Source organism: Hibiscus syriacus, unplaced genomic scaffold, assembly GCF_006381635.1.
Source record: "Hibiscus syriacus cultivar Baekdansim isolate YM2019G1 unplaced genomic scaffold, ASM638163v2 tig00110210_pilon, whole genome shotgun sequence".
Classification (NCBI taxonomy): Eukaryota; Viridiplantae; Streptophyta; class Magnoliopsida; order Malvales; family Malvaceae; genus Hibiscus; species Hibiscus syriacus.
Genome location: NW_024062629.1, coordinates 1,286,356 through 1,307,432, shown reverse-complemented (window position 1 = coordinate 1,307,432; position 21,077 = coordinate 1,286,356). Strand labels below are relative to the sequence as shown.

At 30.6% G+C, this 21,077-nt stretch overlaps 1 pseudogene; it reads right to left on the bottom strand.

Annotated features, from left to right (window-relative positions):
• Positions 1-10,263: 10,263 nt before the first annotated feature.
• LOC120113581 lies at positions 10,264-18,249 on the bottom strand (annotated as a pseudogene).
• Positions 18,250-21,077: the final 2,828 nt, after the last annotated feature.

Below are 21,077 nucleotides of genomic sequence, written 5' to 3'. Positions count from 1 at the left end.
TACGGATTATTTTTTTAAAAAAAAATTGATCTGAATGTTTAACTATGTTGATTGGTATCTAATTTTTGTTGTTATATGGAAGTTAAAATGAGTTGTGTAATAATCCTTATGTTCATGTTGATATTTGAAGCTGGAAAGGAGGAGGTACAAGGTGGAACATCCAAAGGAAAAGGGAAACTATAAGATTGGAGTCTTTGAAGCTTCAATGCCATATTTTGAATAGCTTGACGTAGAAGTTAGCGTATTTCTATGTTTTCTTGATGCGTAATTATATGGTAGAGCTTGAAACTTTTCTCATGTGTAGTGGCGGAACTTGGTTATAGAATTTAAGGAAGGGGGAATTTAAAATTTCAAAAAGTTTAGAGGTTTAAATGAAAATTTTTAAAAATTTGGATGGGTTCAGTTTATATTTTTTTCAAGAAAATTAGGATCTAACTAAAATTTTAAGAGACTTAATGAGAAGTTTAAAAAATTATAAGAGAGATTTAATTAAGAACATTCGAAAAATTTAAAGCTTAATCTGAATTTTAAAATATTTTATGAGAGTAAAATTATTTTTTTTGAAAAATTTCAAAATTTAAGTTAAAATTTTTTAAATTTTTAGGAGACCATCACCCCTACATGTCTCTATTGTGTTCCAGCTTTGCTGATGTATGTTTACAAATGCTATAAACCATTATGGACGATCCGTAACCATATGAGGTATGTAAAACATGTTACAATTGTCATTTTCCATGTTAAAGTATGTTCATGAGACAGAGATACGTGATGAATTATGCATTTCTATGCTTTTGTTGTCTTATCGACCATTTCGAGATGTTACTAATGCCATTTTGTTTATGTTTATATGTTAAAATCATAATTATGTCTATTCATATAATTTGAAATGCCATTAAATTTATTTGGGTGATTGATCCATCTATTCATCTTTATTTTTCCATGTATTCTTAAGTCATGAGTCATAGACTCACCAGAAACACTTTTCTTCCTTTCTTTGAGCCTCTCCTTTTATTCCCTTTTAAATAAAATTAGAATCGAATTTAAAATTTATCAAACACATTTCAAATGAAATACTTAACGAAACTTTGACTAATAAGTATAAAATATAATTGACATGCCATATAGTTCCATGTATGATAAAATCATTTCATGCCTCAGACACTGTACAAAAATATACACCCTGCCTATCAGGACTATACAATTGTCTTAGCCGTGTCTACTATATTTTTTCTTACACCAGCGGGTGTTGTATTTTTGCTTATCTTTGGTAGATTCTCCCTTAGTTCCTTCAGTCACTTTCTTTATTCATTGCTCTATCAATTTATACACAACACAAGGAAGTTTTAGAATCAATACAATAGAAATTCCAGCTCAATTAATTAGTTGACACTAAACAGATTCTATCTTGACAGATTGTACACCTTGCAGTAATTTGATCGTAACTTTTAATTTACTCATTGGATTTTTGATTTATTTATACCCTTAGAAATATAATTCAATTATATTTTCAACCATGTATGACTTGTATTTTAATTTCTTATATAAAACTGCAGTTTTTCATTTGAATTTAGACAATTTTTCAATGACCAATCCGTCACTCTTGCAATTCGATGCACTTTGGTGAACTAATTCACCTAGAATTCTTATAAATTTGTTTTAACTCTTCTTACCATTACTTATTTTTATCCTTTCCCTGAATTTTCATATCAACCTTAGCCTTTAATATTCCAATTAAGTCCTCCAATTAACAGATTTTTCAAAACAGTTCAGTTTTACCTATTTTGCTAATGTACAATTCACAAACTACCAATTCCTCTATAGTTTAAGCTATACAATTTATTTTACATTCTTTTCAGTCTCTATCCTATTTTTTAGTTAGCGTTACAAATCTTTAATTCTGTCGAATTTGATCCCAAATTTCCTTAATTTGTTCAAAACAGTCCTTAATCGATCTATAGCAACAATTGTGACTAATTTCACTCTAAGGCCAAATTCCTAAAATTTTACAGCATTTGCTCTTGTTTTAAGCTTAAATATTCAGTAAATTTAAATTTTGAGCAACTTTCTCATACATATATTTTTCCAATTTAGTACAAAACCTTTTGAATTTCTTAAATTGGTCACATGTATGCACAATTATTTCAGTTATCACCTTTAAGGTGCGTTTGGTTCATGGAATGTAGCATTACCTCCGGGAATAGGATTACCGGAATGTAACATTACCTAACACATTACTGAGAATGTTGCATTGTTGTCTTTGGTTTGTTTAGCAGGAATATAAGATTACAATGTTTAGTTAAAGGAATAACGGATTTGTTGAACTATATTTTGATATAACAATTAGGGAAAAATGTTTTTGGACTTGAATTGAATTTATTCAAAGTTTTTCAAATCTTTCAAAAATAATTCAAAGTCCTTAAAACTTGTAATTGAGCACAAAACAATTTTTGGACAAGTAGTATCGATACTGTTCTTACAATATCGATACCAATTGAACAAGTACCGATACTGTTCATATGATACCGATATCAAAGGTAAGAGGAGTATCGATACTCACTAGGTAGTACCAATGCTACCAGCTTTGTTCAAATTCCAGAATGCAAAAATGGTACTGATATCCAAAGAGGTACCGACACTACTATGTGTAGTAATACCGATACCATTGCTATAGTATCGATACCATTAGGCCCCAATGGCTAGTAACGGCTAGTTGATTTAAATATAACAAAGGTAGTACCGATACTACCTTTAGGAGTACCGATACCCCTTGGTCTGAGAAATTTTATTTTGCACGAAAATTGATCCCCAACGGCTCCAAACCACTTCCAACGGCTAGAAACAACCATAACAATATTTCAACACATTTATACAAGTTGAGGACACTTGAAGAAGGGTTAGAACATCTATCCAAGCAATCAAACACAAGAGGAGAGCTTTTCACTCTTTATTCCAATTCTCTTGTAAATATTTTGTTCTTGTGAGCTAAATTCTTGTAAACACCTTCTTTTTTAGAGGTTTTATTTGTTTACATTCTTTTTCCTTGTAAAGGGTTTTTGGTTATATCTTATCCAATTGAAAAGATAGGGAGTGTAAATGTTATGTTATCTCTTTATCCTTGAAAAAGAAAGAACAAATTAGTAAATTTGTTAGAAAATCCTTAGTGAGGAGCTAAGATAGTGGATGTAGACTTGGTTGATAAGTCGAACCACTTTAAATTCTTGTGCCAAATTGTCTTATCTTTTTGTTCTTCTTACTCCCTAAATTTAATTCTATCAAATAAACCCCTTTGCATTTTTTTCGGTTGTCCATTGAGCCTCTTCAATAATCCTAACAATTGGTATCAGAGCCTAACTCATTTAGAAGGTTTAACCACCTTGAGACTTCCTAGAAGAAGATTTACTAATTCCTGACACAACCGAGAAAAAACGGTTTCAACCTCCGGTGCATACTACATTGAAGATTCACAACCGGTTAACAAGCCACCCTACTTCAATGGAGTAAATTATGCCTATTGGAAGAATATGATGATGCTCTTCATTCAAGCTAACGATCTAGGAGCTTGGGATTCAATCATTAAAGGATACACTATTCCAACCAGTGAGATGGACGATTGAAGTGATAGAAAGAAGAAGAAGTTCCAGCAATACCAAGGCAATGCATATCCTCTTTTGTGCATTAGGCCCAGATGAATACGGAAGAGTCTCCTCTTGCTCCAATGCCAAGGAGATATAGGATAAGCTCCAAGTCACTCATGAGTGAATCAATGAAGTAAGGTAAACCAAGATAAGTCTTCTCAACCATAGCTACGAGAATTTTAAGATGAAACCCGATGAAGACATCAAAGCTATGACGAATAGATTTTTCGTGATTATCAACGGTCTTAAAGGATTTGGAGAAGTTATCTCCAATGAGAATTTAGTGAGGAGGATGATCTACTCTCTTCCAAAGTCTTGGCAATCGAAGAAGACGATGATTATTGAAGCTAGATACCTAAAGTCTCTCACTCTTGACGAGCTAATTGGTTCTCTACTTACCCATGAGTTGATGGTGAAAGAAAAGGAAGAAAATGGCGAGAAGCAAAAGAAGAAGAAGGAGGATGTAGTCATTGCCTTCAAGTCCACCAATGAGAGCTATCAAGAGTTAAGTGAAGATATGGATGAAGACGATGATGAAGAAGAAGAGATGGCCAAGCTCTTCAAAAAGTTCAAAAGATTCATGTCTTCCAAGGAAGTGAATTATGAATCAACCAAAAAATAAGGGTCCCCCGGTGTGCTTCAATTGTCAAAGAAAAGGGCATGTCAAGTATGAATGCCCACTTCTAAAGAAAAAAGGATCATTAAAGAAAAAGACATTTGTAGCAGCTTGGAGTGATGAAGATGAATTAGCCAACCTATGCCTCATGGCCATCGAAGATGATTCCGAGGTATCTTCTAACTCAAATGATTTAAATTCACATTCTTTTAATGAGTTACAAGATGCTTATAATGATTTGTGTTTGGAATTTGAGACCATGAATTCCAAATATAAGAAATTAATTTCAAAATTTAAAGTTGAAAATGATTTGATTTTGAAAGCCAAAGTTGATTTTGAAAATCAAAATGAAAATTTGAAAAATGATTAGAGTTTTCAAAAGTCAAAATCAATGATTTAGAAAAAGAAAATTTTGATTTAAAAGTTAAGCTTGAGAGCTTAACAAAAGAAAATTGATTAATTTCTCAAAACAACCCATTATGTTTAAAAATGGTAAGCTGCTCACATTGTCATTTCCATGGTCATAAGTAACATACTTGTCCCATAAAGAAAAGAAAATCTTTTAAAACTAGACAAGTATGGGTTCCTAAGGGATCAAGGGGCATTGAAACTAACGTTCAAGGATCCAAAGCAATTTGGATACCAAAATCTACTTAAATGTCTCTTTTAGGTGTGTGGGAGTAATGATGATGAAAATGAAGAAATCAAGATGATTTAGTCACACTAAAAAAGGAATGGGTAACCTCTAAGCTTAATGCTTTTGATTTAAACATGCATGAGTTTTGATTTTAATGATTTGATGTTTTTCATCTCATGTATGTTAACAAGATGTTATGATGAACATTTTAAAGTTGTAATGTTTTTTCATAATTTTTTTTTGTTCATCATAATGAAATTTGGTCAAAATTGATTTTAATGCAAATGACGTCTCTCTAACAATTGATATTGACTTTTCAAATGCTTTAATTTTACAAATTTTAAAATTTTTGACCTAAAATTAAAAGTTTATGCATGTGTTTTAAAATGTTAAAGATATCTCTCTAACAATTGATATCAAATTCTTCAAATGCATAACATTTTTGAAAAACTTTATGCATATGTACTTAATTTCAACTATTGATATTGCATAAAGTATTTTAGATTTCAATATATTGAATTTCATGAGATACTAACATTTTTGTTACTATTTGTCGAAATTCAATTTTGTTTTAGTGTCAAGATTTTAAAGCTAAATTTTGTTTGGAATGCACTTTTTGAGGGATGAGCTTTGATTTTTCAAATGTTTTTAATGTAAAAATTACCACTTACTCTTCAATGTTATGTTTGAACTTTAAAGTTGATTTTTTTATTTAACAAAAAGGGAGAGAAGTATTGGTTTGAAAAATTCAATTTCTTGATGAAAAAGGGAGCTAATTTTCCAACAATTGAAACCTTTTTTATTAAACATTTTAGTAAGAGGGAGTTTTGCAAAAACAATTTTTCAAATGTTTTGTTATATCAAAAAGGGGGAGATTGTTGAACTATATTTTGATATAACAATGATGGCAAAATGTTTTTTTGACTTGAATTGAATTTATTCTAAGTTTTTCAAAGTTTAAAAAAATAATTCAAAATCCTTAGTGAGGAGCTAAGGTAGTGGATATAGACTTGGTTGATAAGTCGAACCACTTTAAATCCTTGTGCCAAATTGTCTTATCTTTTTGTTATCCTTACTCCCTAAATTCAATTCTATCAAATAAACACCTTTGCATTGTTTTGGTTGTCCATTGAGCCTCTTTAATAATCCTAATAGGATTACCGAAATGTATATTTTATTAAATTGTCCTTGTTATATATTTGTTTTTTAAACAAGTTGAATTCTAAATATTCAAAAGAAAATATTTGTATAAAAGATAGTAGAAAATATATTATTTAATTATTTTCAATTTATATATTTTCTTTAAAAAATTTAAATTCATAAAATTTATAAAGTTTTTGACAAAATTTAAAAGATAAATTAGTTTAATGAAAGGGTTTAATTTTATTTTAACCCCTGAACTTCATATAAAATTCTAATTATGGATTTTTTTTGTAAGTCTAAAATAGTTTAAGGATAAATTTACAATTTACCCTTCATAGAATTTTTTTATTTAACAGTTAGGAAAAGGATATTTTTGAAAAAAAATTGTTTTAAGGGCATTTTAGTCCAAAGTTATGGGAAAATATTAATACCTAAGGGATTGGGGGAAATGACATTCCCAGTAATAAGCCCCCAAAATGCCACTGTTAGAAATGACTTATTACCCCTTATTGGGAATCTTTGCAATCTAAACATGGGTATCACATTCTGGAAAAAACTTTTCCCCCGATAATTTTCTTTCCCCCCATCCAAACGCACCCTTAAGGGGATAATCCATAATTTACCCAACTTAACAAGGTTCTTGATCACTTAAATCTAACTTAACGTGACCACCAAAATTTCTAGAATCATACAAGTCAACACTTTAAATTTATTCAATAATCAAACTTAGCAATTTCTCAAGGATTATCTCAATTAAATCCTTAAAGTTTCTAATGGAAATATAGAAGGAAAGACTTAAAATATGATGGACGGTGATTGATTATCTGCAGTTATCGGAGAAGTGTAGTGCCAAAATGAAACTATTGAAAAGTTTTGTGGCAAAATTGATGCATCCCTAAAGTTGCCTAAAACGACATTGTTTTATGCACCAATAACCGCACCAAAATAATATTATTTTATCCATATCATCACATCATTTGATTTTAACAACCCATTGGCATAATTAAAGTTACAACCAAAGTTTAATGCTATAATTGAAGAAATAAAAATTTAGTAAAGGATTAACTATGGTTAGCTCTTAATAATTCTATCAGTTGTTGCTTCTCATTCAGCATGCATGATATGGACATTGAAAGCAAAATCTCTTTGGCTTAGCCACTGAAACATATCAGATATCTCATTGGCGTCATCACAAACAAAAACGATTAAGACTTGCATGATTTCAGCCATTAACTTTCTTACAGGTTTGCAAATATTCAGTTCAGAATTTGAAACGAAAAACAAGTTAGGATAAGATTATTTATTCCACAATTTTTAGTAAAGACTAAAAGAGATTGAAAAAGGATGATTTAGAGGAAAATTTCGACAAACCTTTGTTGCTTTTGCGGGATATGTACTGATCCCAAGTACAAAGCTTGATGTTTGTCATGTCCATAAACTGGTCTTCAAACTCTTTCAAGTTTGAAGTTATACAACTAAAAGCAAATCTTTGGATCAATATCTAACTATTGAAATTTCGTTTCATGAAGCAACCGAAAAGCGAGCCGTATTCATTCAATCGCTTTTGATAACAACAGTTCATTGATGCAATTTCATGTTGTCGCCGCACAGACATGCGGTACTTGAAGCAAACTGGTTCAAAAAGAGAGCAGCTCAAGTTATTACTGCTTTTAGATGCCACGGACAGAAAACAACTTAACTAAGTCTGTTATTATTTCTTCGGATCATCTTCATAAATTATATGTATGTTGTCATTTCTTTGTCTATCGGTATAGAAATCTCTGAAAGAATTCTTTCGCTAATCAAAGTCTTAGGAGATTCTCATTCTCCGACCAATCATAATTGTTTGACATAATGTTTAGTGGACTCATTAATTTATCAGAGACAAATCTATTGTAAAACAGTCAAATCCATTTGTCTTGTCAATCTATTAGTAATTATAATAATCTTAGGTCTGACACCATTTCTAAAGTTCAATATATAAGTCAAAAAAAAGTTTAAACTCTTTCTCTCTTTGGATCTCTTTGCCTATTACCTTTTTCAGTTTACTTGAATCATCGATTGCAATTCTTCATTTAAACTAGAGTTAGAAAGAATCAGTCACCAACCAATTTTAAATGCCAAGGAAAGGAACCAACTAAATTAAGTTCATGGTCAAATAATTGAGTTTTGGGACCAAAACATTGTAAATAGGGGCAAATGCACTAAACCTCTAGGGTGGATGCACCGAGTTCCTAGAGAAACAATAGAGAAACAAGCTCATCCTCATTATTTTGGAATACTTTTTAGGAAAAAGTATATTAAAATTTTGAATTCCCGTTCTTAAGTTTCTAAATTGTTAAAAAGAATAAAGTAACATGTCTAATGCTGAAAAAAAAAAGTCAAAAAAGGTAGCAGAACAACTTTCCTTTTGCTTCAAAAATGCTATTCTATCAATCTTTCCAACGTGTCGTATAAGAGAAAATCTGTTTTTGTAATGAGATTTTCTTGTTTTCTCGCTTCCCTTTCACTAATGTTTTCAACTCATCAACATTGTCTACTTTCAGAAACCATACCTCACATTCAAAGCCTTCACCTATGAATCCTTTTAGTGGATTCCAGATTCCATGATCCAAACTACCTTCCTCAGATAGAAATGTGGGAATTTAACAATGGGAAGTGGGAAACCAATACATTCCAGAAATGCTGCAAGTGTTTTTGCAATTTGTTGTTCCCAGGAAACGAGAGATAAACATGAATATCGGAGTCTACCGTTCAGTAAAGAAAAAAAAAACTCTCAGAAAGGATTGAAATATGTCATTTCGTGCTTGCGAAGTTGTGGTTAAACAAGCCAACTATTCTCTCATCAATTTGCCTAACCAATTGGTGAGCCAGGACTTTTCTGAGCGGAAGGAACGCTATACCAGCAAATCACATATCATAAAGAATCCCTTTACAATTCCAATATAATATAACAAAACTTATGTTTTTCCTCACATGATGAATTTCTCATTCCATAATATTTTGGCTTTAAAATATGGAAAATCTGATTTTTTTTTTCTCTCGGAAAACTTGTGTGAAAAAGTAGCTTGGACTACAAAGTTTGGACTGTATGATTAAAGGGATAAATAAGTTCACACCTTCGAAGATGAATGGTCATTCTAATATTCATGTAAATTTAAAAGGATTATGTATACAAAAGGTGTTCAACCTATGTTCATTTTTTCATTTTAGTGTCTAAAGTTTATTTTATTCTGGTATGCCTCCTGGCATAACTTTTAATATTAAAAATGATTTTTGAAGCGGGGCATAGTGAAAATCTGAAGCAGGGTCGCATTCTTTGATATGTTCATCACTCGAGATATCGCCTGCCATTTGCTTCAAATTCTTGTAGTAAGTGGGCGGCCGCGACGGCATGAACTCGAAACCACCCACCAACGTCAAATGTTGAACCCCCACATCAGAGTATCAAATTGCGGACCGAAAATGTGATAACGGCCGTGAAATTATGGTAGCGCCACGTCCGAAACCAATTTTTGATTTTTACATTGGGTCACGGGTTCACACCAATCTCGGAATGTCGCGCCCGTAATTTAACGGGAAACGGTCTATTACACCGATAACGGGACGCAAAAACCGTTATTACAACCGTGATTCTAATTTCCGACCATAATTTTTTTATTCAAAAAAATGAAAGGTCGGGGAAAAGGAAAGGGGAGGGGGAGTTGAGACTGAACTGAATATTGAACTCTCCTCCAAAACGTGGTTCCATAGTTCTTCAGAACAAGACCCCCTTAAAATTTCACAAAACAACTATCTTTAAAATCGTAATCTAAACCCAATAAAAAAAACAGAAGCATTTTCAAGGTTTTAAACAAAAAGAAACAATGGTTCAAGTTTCTAGGAACCCAAGTACAAAACCGGGGGACCTGGGAATAGCTTGGGGAATGAGTTGGAGTTGGTGGAACCCAGGAAGGAGATGGACTTGACTTCAGGAGGAGAAACCAAATTCAACGCCATAAAAACTGTGAAGAAGGAATGGAGAGGGGTTGCTTTATTTTTTTTAATAATTTTTAAAATATAATTTAAAATGATATATTAATTTTACATCCCTCACACTTTTAGAAATTATAATTTAATCCCTAATTTAAAATGTAAACTTTAATTTTTATTTAATTTAGTTTTAATTTCAGCCATCTAAATTTTTACAATTTTATTTTAATTATATTTAATTTAGTCATTTTAGGGGTAAGTTGTGCGAAATTTAAAAAATTCACGACCGCGATACCCGCAATGACATCTTTTATGCCCGCAACCGTGATAAAAGCGACACGACCGAAAACGTAACCGCAAACGCTATTTAAAACCCTACCTCACACCTTTCGTTCATCGGCAACAACACCATTTCATCATTGTTGGCTAAAATGATCGCGTTTAGCCCAATCTCGCTGGTCCCCATGTCTTCAACTGTAAATTCTACGAACTTGTGGAAGCCGGTGAATGATTTAACGTACGAAACAGCAGGACCTAGCTCCAGGACATTGTTGACCGCGTGATCGAGTCTTCAGATTCCGTAATCCAATGGGTAAGAAACTCGTCTTCTATTTTCTCGAAGTCGGGCAAGACGTGATCGCGTTGAAAGTTGGCGTTTTTGTTTTAACTTATGTAACGCAAAACGACGTCACCATAGTGTTTGACTTCGGAGAGGGTAGCCTCGTTGTTGTTGCTGAGGGTGATCGGAGGGGAAGAGGGTAAGGCACCGTGGGAGACACTGGTGGAGAAGGCGTTTCGGCGTCGTCGACTTCGAGAGCGATGACACGGACGGGACGGCTAAGCCGTGGGAGGCGGAGAAGGAGCAGCAAAAGGCGTGGTCGAAAGAGAGGATGGAGGCAGTGAACTGGGGGGAGATGTTTTGGGAAAGGGCGATGGAAGGGGAGTAAGGAGCGGTGAAGAGGAAGTTGAGTTAGCCGGAATGGAGAAAGTAGGAAGCGTGGATCATGTTGCGGTGGAAAGGTACTAAACTGAAACAAAATAAATGTTAGACACTAAACTAAAAAAAGTATAAATTGGGCACCATTTATATACTTAAGCCAATTTAAAACGTCCAATGCTTTCATTTTTTAATGATGAAATATATTGAATCTCTAAAAGAAGAAAAGAAGCCTTAAATTGGGGCATAAAAATAATCTGGATGATAAACTAATCATTGAATAATACAAAAGGCATATGACATTAATTATATTTAAATTTTGTACAATTAAAAAATTTCGTAATGAATGAAAAATAATTAGACACAGAATTAAATTTAACGCATAATTTAGTAGTTACTAAATATAATATAAATTCATTAATCAATTTTAATGGTAAAACAAAATATTAATTATTTAGAAATTTTAAATTCGAGTAACTATATTTGCAAGATATATTTACATTATTAAATAACTAATTTATTTTATAAAAAATATCATCTTATAGTCCTATCAGACTATTCTATAAATAAATTCGGAGAGGACCCAAATGGCTTTTTGAATTTCATATGGACATATGCAAAAGGGTGAAGAATTTTGTCCTGTTAGTATAAACACAAGGCATTTTTTTTTTAATAAAAAGGAACACCTTATCTGTTGGTTTCTTTTAGAATTAAATAATAGAAGATTCCGTGCACCACATATTATTCATTTTGATAATCGGCACTGTGTTCCTTTATTTTCTTCATTTATTCACAATATACATATAATTATTTGAATTTAAGATTACTTAATGAGTTCCGAAAGCAAAATTCATTTGCCTCGACCACTGAATCACATCAAATATCTCAATGATGAACATCTTGGACTTGTTTATTGGCCTCATCACAAACAAAGATGATTAAGACTTGCATGATTTCAGTCAATTTCTTACAGATTTGAAAATATTCAGTTCATAATTTGAAACAAAATCCAAATTAGGATAAGATTTTGTTAAAGCACAAACGAGATGGAAATGGCAAACCACTCGAATGGTTGTTTACAAGCCGTGTTCAATCGCTTTTGATAACAACAGTTCATTGATGCAATTTCGAGTAGTCACGGCACAAGCATACTGTGTTTGAAGCGTGGTTCAAAAATACATGCCAAGGAAAGAAAACAACTTATTTAAGCCTATGATCAACTAATCGAGTTTTGGGAACAAAACATTGCAAACATGATATAAAATTAAGCAACATGTTTAATGCAGAAAAGAAACTGTCAAAACGACAGCGCAACTACTTTCCTTTTGGTTTATAAATTCTATTCTATCAACCTTTCCAACGTGTCGTATAAGAGACCATCTGTTATTTTTTTTTCCTTTTGCTTCCCCTTCACTAATGTTTTCACCCCATCAATTTTTACAACATCCTCTACTCTCTGAAACCTGACCTCAGATTCAAAGCCTAACTCCTATGAACCCCTTCTGTAGATTTCAGATTACAGGATCCTAAAGTACCTTTTAAGATAAAATGTGGGAATTTACCAATGGAAAGTGGGAAACCAATACATTAGATTTTTTTGTTGTTAAAAATGTGATAATCTCATTACCTCCAATTTTTAGTTATTACACCATTCATGTTATTTAAAAAAAATATATCCTTGAAATAATGAATTATTTTCATATGAATCATACTTATTCTTCATGTTTTACTCAAAATTATAAATATAATAATATATAAAGAGTTTTATTTAATAAAAATATTAATATATTTGAGTAATTAAAATTATTATTTATAATTTTTTTGGGTGAAAAATGATATTATTGTAAAAATAATTATTAAAAACAATATCTAACTTTAAGTTATTAAAAAATGGTAAATTATATCAATGATTACTTAATTATTTAGCTCTTTTATATTTACCACAAATATTTCAATTTTATCAATAAGAAAACTAAACTATTTAAACGCATTCAATCAAGTCATTAGCCATTAACATTTAACGGAAGAGGTGATGTAGCAGGTAAGACTTGGTATAATTACACATTTGGTTCTCAATATTTATATATTATATCATTTTAATTTTTATATTAATTCAATTTAATAAATTAATCTTCAATTAGGTGGTGACACGTGTCACAAACTGAATGTCAAAGGAAAAAAAAGGAAAGTAACATGCTTGAAAGATGATTCAAACTTGGGATTTTAAAAGGGAGTACAAGAACCTTAGCCATGAAACCAAGACTTATACCTGATTAAATTTTATAATACTATTGTATCACCCTAATTTTCCCCAAATTTAAACCTTAAAATTTGGGAATTTTCCTTCAAATCCCTAAATTGATTTTATTGACTATTTTGCCAAAAGGATAAAACGTAAGGCTTATTTCAAGAGCCCTATGGAAATGTAGGCACTAACCTTGCGATTTATCCATGTTATTTTATGAAACCTAATCCTAGCCTATTTCTTCAGGTCGGGCCTCCCTTGTTCCTTTTTTTCCAGTTTTTTTTTTCTTTAACTTACATGATCGTTGTCGTCCCTTCTCGCCTCTCTCGTCTCGTCGTCATTTAAAGTCGAACAAGGTCGTCATTGTTAGCCGTTCGACCGTGGCCCCTTTCCTCATTTTCTTCTTGTATCGTCAATGCCGCTCAACTTTGGTAAGACACAAATTGTTGCTCAAGGATGTCCATGATCGTTATTGGCATTGCCGAGGTCGGGGTTTAACGTGGAGGGTCGAACCGGTCTGGAATGGTGTCGAACGTTCCTTTCCGTGGTTGAGACTGAGATTTCAGCGGAGTTTGAGTTGAGGATTGCTGCTACCCAATTCCTTTTGTTTCGAACCGGAAATTATTTCAATGTCCTATTTAATGTTACATTATTAAAAAATTTGGTGATTTGGGATTCGAATCAAACATTGTATTTTTACAAGAGACTTTGACTCGAAGATAGAGCTACCACCTCCTCCACCTTTACCTGATCACTTTGAATTAACTCGTGTTGCGATAACTAATAGTGAATTATAGTGTAGTACAGTAGTTTTCGATTTGATTTTTTTATTTACGTTAGGGTAATTAATTATTATTAATTAATTCTATACGAACTGATTCGGTTTGACCCATTGTTAGAGTTGAGTGTGGGAAATGTTACATGCGTTGTTGAGTTTATTTTATGAGGTGTGTCTCTATCTAATGTTATAGATTGTATGTGTTGTTCTGATTGCTTGGTTTAATCATTGTTTGACTTGAAAGTATGTTGGTGATGCGGAAATTTACTGTATGTTATGTAATTCATAAAAAATATTTTGTGATTCATGTTAATATGTTAGACACATAATTATGCGATACATTCATATTTATTTATATGTAACTTTACATTTAGATTAGATCAAAATTTGGATAAAAATTGTTATCTTGACATTTTGGGTTGGGTTTTATGATCAAGGAAGTTCAATGGATTCATCCTTCGGGATGATTTTTACTTCATATTATCAGTGATCAGTGGCTCCTCCCTCCGAGGTGGACTTCTATGGTGTTTGTAGAGGATGATTCTGGGGAACCTACTCTTCGAATGGTGTAAGATGTTTGGCTGCATTTATATTTCCATATTAATCATGCCTTGAATATTATGATTTGGTTTGTGAATATGATTTGTGATCTAAGACACGTGTTTGGTTGCACTTTAGAGACACGCCAAGCGTAATAGCTTACATCTTCTTAGTTTATCTTTCTGATACTCGGACTTAGACGATCCAATACTTGGAGAGTTACTTCTTTTAAATAAAATTATTTTTCAATATGAACGATATTCGGTTTCTTTCATTATTTATTTTATTTATTATTTGGGATTATTACGGACTTTGGAATTTATTGTTATTTTTTGGAACTATTTATACATGCCTTTTGAATATTTATTATTTATATCAATTTTTTGGGTATTTAATTTTAATAAAATTATTAAGTTTGATCCTGAGAGGTGTTTCCATAATATTAAATGTTAATTTTTAATTTTTGAATCAAACATGGTTTCGAGGGAAAAGGTTTCCGATGAACTTTGTGAAAGTTGGGTAAAGGAGGTTATATATATTATCATTAAATTGAGTTTTTTAAATAAAAAATAAAATTTAGATTTTATTTTTTAAAAGAATATTAATTTTTTATATAATTTTTTAAACATAATCAAGTTTAAAATTTGAAAATAATTTTACTAAAACTTGAATTTCAATTTTAAACTATATTTAACTTTTATATAATGAAAGAATAATTTTATTATTTTTAATATAATTAATAATCTTTATATACATATATACTTTCTTTATATATAATCATTAAATAAAATTTAAATTGTTAATTATATTAAAAAAGTTAATATGATTATTATCTATAAAAAATATATAAAAATAATTGTAGTTATAAATATAAAATAATAAATCTTATTTTTTTTCTTTTTTATAAAAAATAAATTTAATAAATAAATATATAATTTTATAAAATTTAATTAAATGCATGGTTTTAATGGCTATGGTGCTTGCACTCCCTATTAAATTTCTAAGATTGAATCTCCTTTTAAACATGTTAATTTTCTTTTCTTTCTTGGCCATTAATTTTAATAAGTTCTTTATAAAATGTTGTAAACCATTAACAATTGAAGTGATTAACCCAGTGGTTTAGGCATGCTTAGGGGATATCCATATCAATAATTTGATCCCCTTAGCTGCATATTATTTCTTTATTATGTTTTGTACATAATCAGTTGGTGATATGTGTCATAAACTGATTGAGTATAAAATAACTAAAATTTAATTAATTAAAATTAATAAAATATTATCCAATCTTGTTGTAACACGTGTCACCATCTAATTGGAGATTAAATTTATTAAATTGGATCAAAATTATGATCAAATTGATATAATGTATAAATATTGAGGACCAAATGTGTAATTATACTAAGTTTTTTAACTGTCATGTTACATTATCTATTAAATGTAAAGGACTAGTGTATTGATTGAATGCATTTACATAGTTTAGTGGCATGATTAACAAAATTGAAAGATGAGTGATAAAACTAAAATGACTAAATAATTAAGTAATCATTAATATATTTTACCGTTAAAAAAATAAATTTTATATATTGAAAAACAATATCTTTACCCACATGAGATCACAACATTATCTTTTATATTATATTGTATTGAATATAAATAAATATGATACATATAAAAATTATTTAAAAATATAAGTTTGATAAATTAATTATGTTAATTATATGTTAAATGTATTTTTTTGTCAAAAGTTAGATAGTATAACGATTAATATATTTCTATGAATTTTATTTAGAACTTGTAATTTAATATTAAAGTTTAACTTGTTGAAAATAATATATATCACAATGATGATTTGATAAAATGTACATTTAAATAATCTTGTATTCTTTCAATCAAACATTATAAACTTAAATTCATACTAAAGATTATTAAAAAATTACATTTATGCTAAACAAACCATGCAATTAATATAACATTTTCAGAGTAACGTTATATTCCGTGAATCTAACGCACTTCGATTCGTTTTTTGCAATTTGTTGTTCCCAGAAAAACATTTGATAAACATGAAATCAACATTCAATATGATATGTTTGGAAGGAGATCATCCAATAAGAAAAAAAAATAATATTCCTCAGATGATGAATTGCTTATTCCATAATATTTTGGCTTTAAATTATGGGAAATCTGATTTTTTTTCTCTCACCAAACCAAAGGGAAAACTCATGAGAAAAAGGATTGGAGGTGACCCCAATGGCTTTAAATTTTGTATAATTTTACAATTTGAAAAATGATTAGACGCAGAATTGAAATCTCACACACAATTTAGTAGTTAATAAATGAAAACATAACGGTGCGATTGGAGGTGACCCCAATGGCTTTTTGAATTGCTTATGGACATCTGCAAAAGGATTTAAAACAGACAAGAATTGTGTCCTGTTAGTACAAACACAACCAATATTAAATAAACAAAACACTTTATCTGTTGCCTAAAATACCGTGCACGACATATTATTCAATTTGGTAATCAGCACATCAGTCTTGTACTTGTATCCAATTATTTTCATGTATTATAATTGTTTTTAAGATATTATTAAATTCGGTAATTCGTACATCAGTGCTGTATTCATTTATTTTAAGTGCTATAACTGTTTTTAAAATATTATTAAACTCGGTAATTAGTACGCTATAAATTTATAATCTTTTTGAAAGGGAATGAAGATGAAGATCATTTGAAAATTACTTTTAACATTTATAAGTTGAAAATGAAAATAATAGATCACCTGCTGTGAAACTTTGAGCCCCAATTCAAGTATAAGGTGACGTTTCATCGAATTCCTACAACTGTAATCTTCCTTGTGAATATTGTTTTACATCAACTTATTTATAATAATAGTATCGATTATCATTGACAGAGTCAAAAATATTTTTAAAGATATACACATAAATATTAATAATATAAATTTTTATCTGTGAGTGAACACAAATAAAATTTTTAGATAACTACGGTCAATAAATATTTTCGAATGTGAGTACATTTGTATTCATAACATAAATTTTTTGTATGAAGTATGTAAAAAAAATATTTAGATGAGACACCATCTGAAAAATGAACAACTAACAAATAAATTCGAATTTTATGATGAAAACTTATCCTCTCTAGACAAAGTCTACATCCATATCTGGATGAACATAATTGAAAAAGAAATAATTATTAGGAAAAAAATCGAGTTCTAAAATGAAATGTCTCTACCTGTACACAAAGGTGACTCCACCACTGCCAGCCATTCCATCACCAAGGACAGCTTCGGGTAGCTGGACTTGTACATGTATTTGTACAATCCTTTTCGTTTTCTTTCTCTTTTGCATGGAAATCGACCCCGCTAGACCAAGATACTGGTAAGCATCAACACATGAAAAGTTGGTGTAGACACCGTTTTTATCTGGGTAAAATATATTATATTTATTATTATTTATTATTATTATTATTATTAATTAATTAATTTACATATTACATTTTTTCAGGCCCTGTTGAAGTTCAAATCAACCAATGGCCCAATAAACACCTGGTCTAGCAGATCACAAACCCAAGATCCGCCCAGTTTAGACCCGAACCGACCCAATTCAGCAACCCACCAGGCTTCAGGCTCGAACCGACCCAAGAGTTCAGACCCGACTAGGGTTTCATTATTACTGCTTGGGGCCGCCACCTTTCCAGCCGTTGGATCGTATGGAGATCTAACGATTCTCATTTATCTAGATTAGGGTTTGACCCTAATCACCAGCTCAACCATTTCCGCCTCCAACAAATCTTCAGCTTCCCAGCTGCTGAGCCGCTCAAGCCGAGCCTTTCCTCGCCGCCGTTGATAAACCTACACCGAACAGTGACAGTTATCCATCCATAGTGACAACAATCAGAAAGTAAATCCAAACAAAATTCTATCTAGTCAATCAACATAGATAGGATATCATTATCCTATCTCCTCGGCAATTGTTCCATGAGACATGCATCAATAAAAGAAGAAAGAGGAAAAAACTTAGAGGCATTGAGTGAAGGGCAGAAAAAAAGGAGAAAAAAGTGTAAACAATTCGAACCAAACAGAAAAAAATGAGTTTCCAGAGAGAGAGAAAAACAGAGAATCATTTGGGGGAAATAACCGAAAGAAAAAGAAAAGAAAGGAGGAGAAAGGGAGAAAAAACTTACATTTTTCTTTAGATATGCTCTGATCTAGAAAATCCACCCTCAGATTCGTGATGAGGAGAAGAAGACGCTTCAGGTGATGCCTTCTTCCCTCTCCTCCGGTGCTGATGGACGGCGGTCGTCGCCGGTCAGTGGCAGCCGATACGACGTTTGCTTGCCGGCTTCTGAGAGCTCTCTGGAGCTCTCTCTCTCTCACTCACTCACTCACTCTCATTCGGGCGATGTGGATGGCAAATGAAGGCTGATGATATTTTGGGCATGAAGTTGGACTTTTATATTCGACACCAAACGGTGTCGTTTTGAAAGGGACGTGTTTCATATTTTCGCTCAAAGGGGTAATATCAAATCTGGTCCTTATTATTTTGTAACATTTTATTATGGTCATTAATGAACATTTTATTTATTTTATTTTTGAACACTTGTTTTCTGAATGTTACAAGTTAGTCCTTATTGGCCTTTAAGCATATATATATATATATATATATATATATATATATATATATATATATATATATATATATATATATTTATTTATTTATTTATTTATTTATACTGAGGTCATTGCACTTTAATTTTATTTATACTTAAGTTGTGTATGTTTTCATTAGTTTATTTTAGTCACTAATTTCATGTGTTGTATATTTTTATTGATATTTTGATTTTGGCCCTGATATTTGTAAATCTTGTTTTTAGTCACTATTTGGTAGTTGGTTTAATTACTGTTTGACCCTTTAGGTTTCTGGATTATTTTATTTTATTCATGTACATTATTTATAGGTTATTTACATTTCTGGTGCTTGTATTATTTAACATTTGCGATTTGAGCTCTGATTTATTTTGTAATTAATGTTTAGCCCTTTTAGTTTTTGTTAATACCATTTTAGTCCCTTAAGTTTCTATTATTACTATTTTAGTCCTTTAAATGTATGTATTTTCTATTTAGCCCCTTACATTTTTTGTTTTTACTATTTTAGTCCTTTAAGTTTTAATTTTTTCTATTTTAGTCCTTTAAGTTTTTGTTTTTTCTATTTTGGTCCTCAATTTTATGTTAATCTTATTTTGGTCCTTTAAATTTTTTATTATTTTGTTTTAATCCCTTATGAATGTATATATTTAACATGTATATTTTTAGGTATAACATTAAATAAATGTTTTTATTTTATGTTATAAATATTTTATTTTACATCATATTTGTTTCTATTATATTTCCTTAAATATTAATATTATTCGAATAGTTTCGAGAACGATATTTGTAGAATGGGCGTTGAAAGCATCACTTGATCGAAGTGATGTAATCCAATATGATATTCAAACCAAATACGAACTTGAAATAAACCAATTGTATTTTGCTAATTATTAATTTATTTCATTTTAAGTCGAACATTGCAATGAATGCCTATAAATAATAATTTATTTCATTTCACATTTTATATTCGATTCATTTTTTAATCAATTTATTTTATTATATGTAAACATCGATTTTTTATATATATTCGATTCACATATTTATCGATGAGGGAATATTTTTTTACGGATAATAAATAGACGAGATAACTTTCCCGATGGAGGATTGTTAATCTCGAGGTTTCTTTTCAAGTTAAATAATTTTTCCTAATTTAATAATTCGAGGTAAATTAATTAAATATCAATAAATGGGTCATAGGTTAACTTTATATTTGATTAATCATTTCCACCATTTACGACGATGTGTAAGCGACACAATACCAATTTTGGACGCTGTGGGGGGTGCTAATCCTTCCCCACATGTAACCGACTCCCAAACCTGTTTTAATCGAATCTTTGTAAACGCATACCAACTTTTTGTCTTAAAAATGATTTTTCTTAAAATTGTTTTTAAAAGACGTTTTTAGGTATTCGAACTACCTAACCCAAAGGTCGATGGCGACTCTATCCAATTTGATCCAAATCAATTCAAAACGATCAATTTTCCAAAATAAAGTCATAATCATTTTTAAAAAATAATAATTAATTGTTTTTTTAAAAAAATGGTTATGACAGCTTGACGACTCTACTGTGGATTTTTTTAGAGAGTCAGGCTGTAAGTCGCTTACACATTGTCTTAGTGGTGGAAGTTATGTGTAACACCCCAAAAATTTAGAAAATGACCAAAATGCAAATTTTGAAAGTTTGATGGTCAAAGTAGAAAATTGGGAAAAGTTTAAGGAATTAAGTGGTGATTTTTCCCAAAAAAGAATTTTATTTCATAAATGGATTTATTTAATGACCAAATTATAAATTTGCTAAAGTTTGGTGATTAAAGTATAAACTTTGGAAAGTTTAGGGACCAAAATGTAATTTTGGAAAAATTACAAATGGGTCACGAAAATAAGAAATAAAAATATTATTTTCACATTTTTA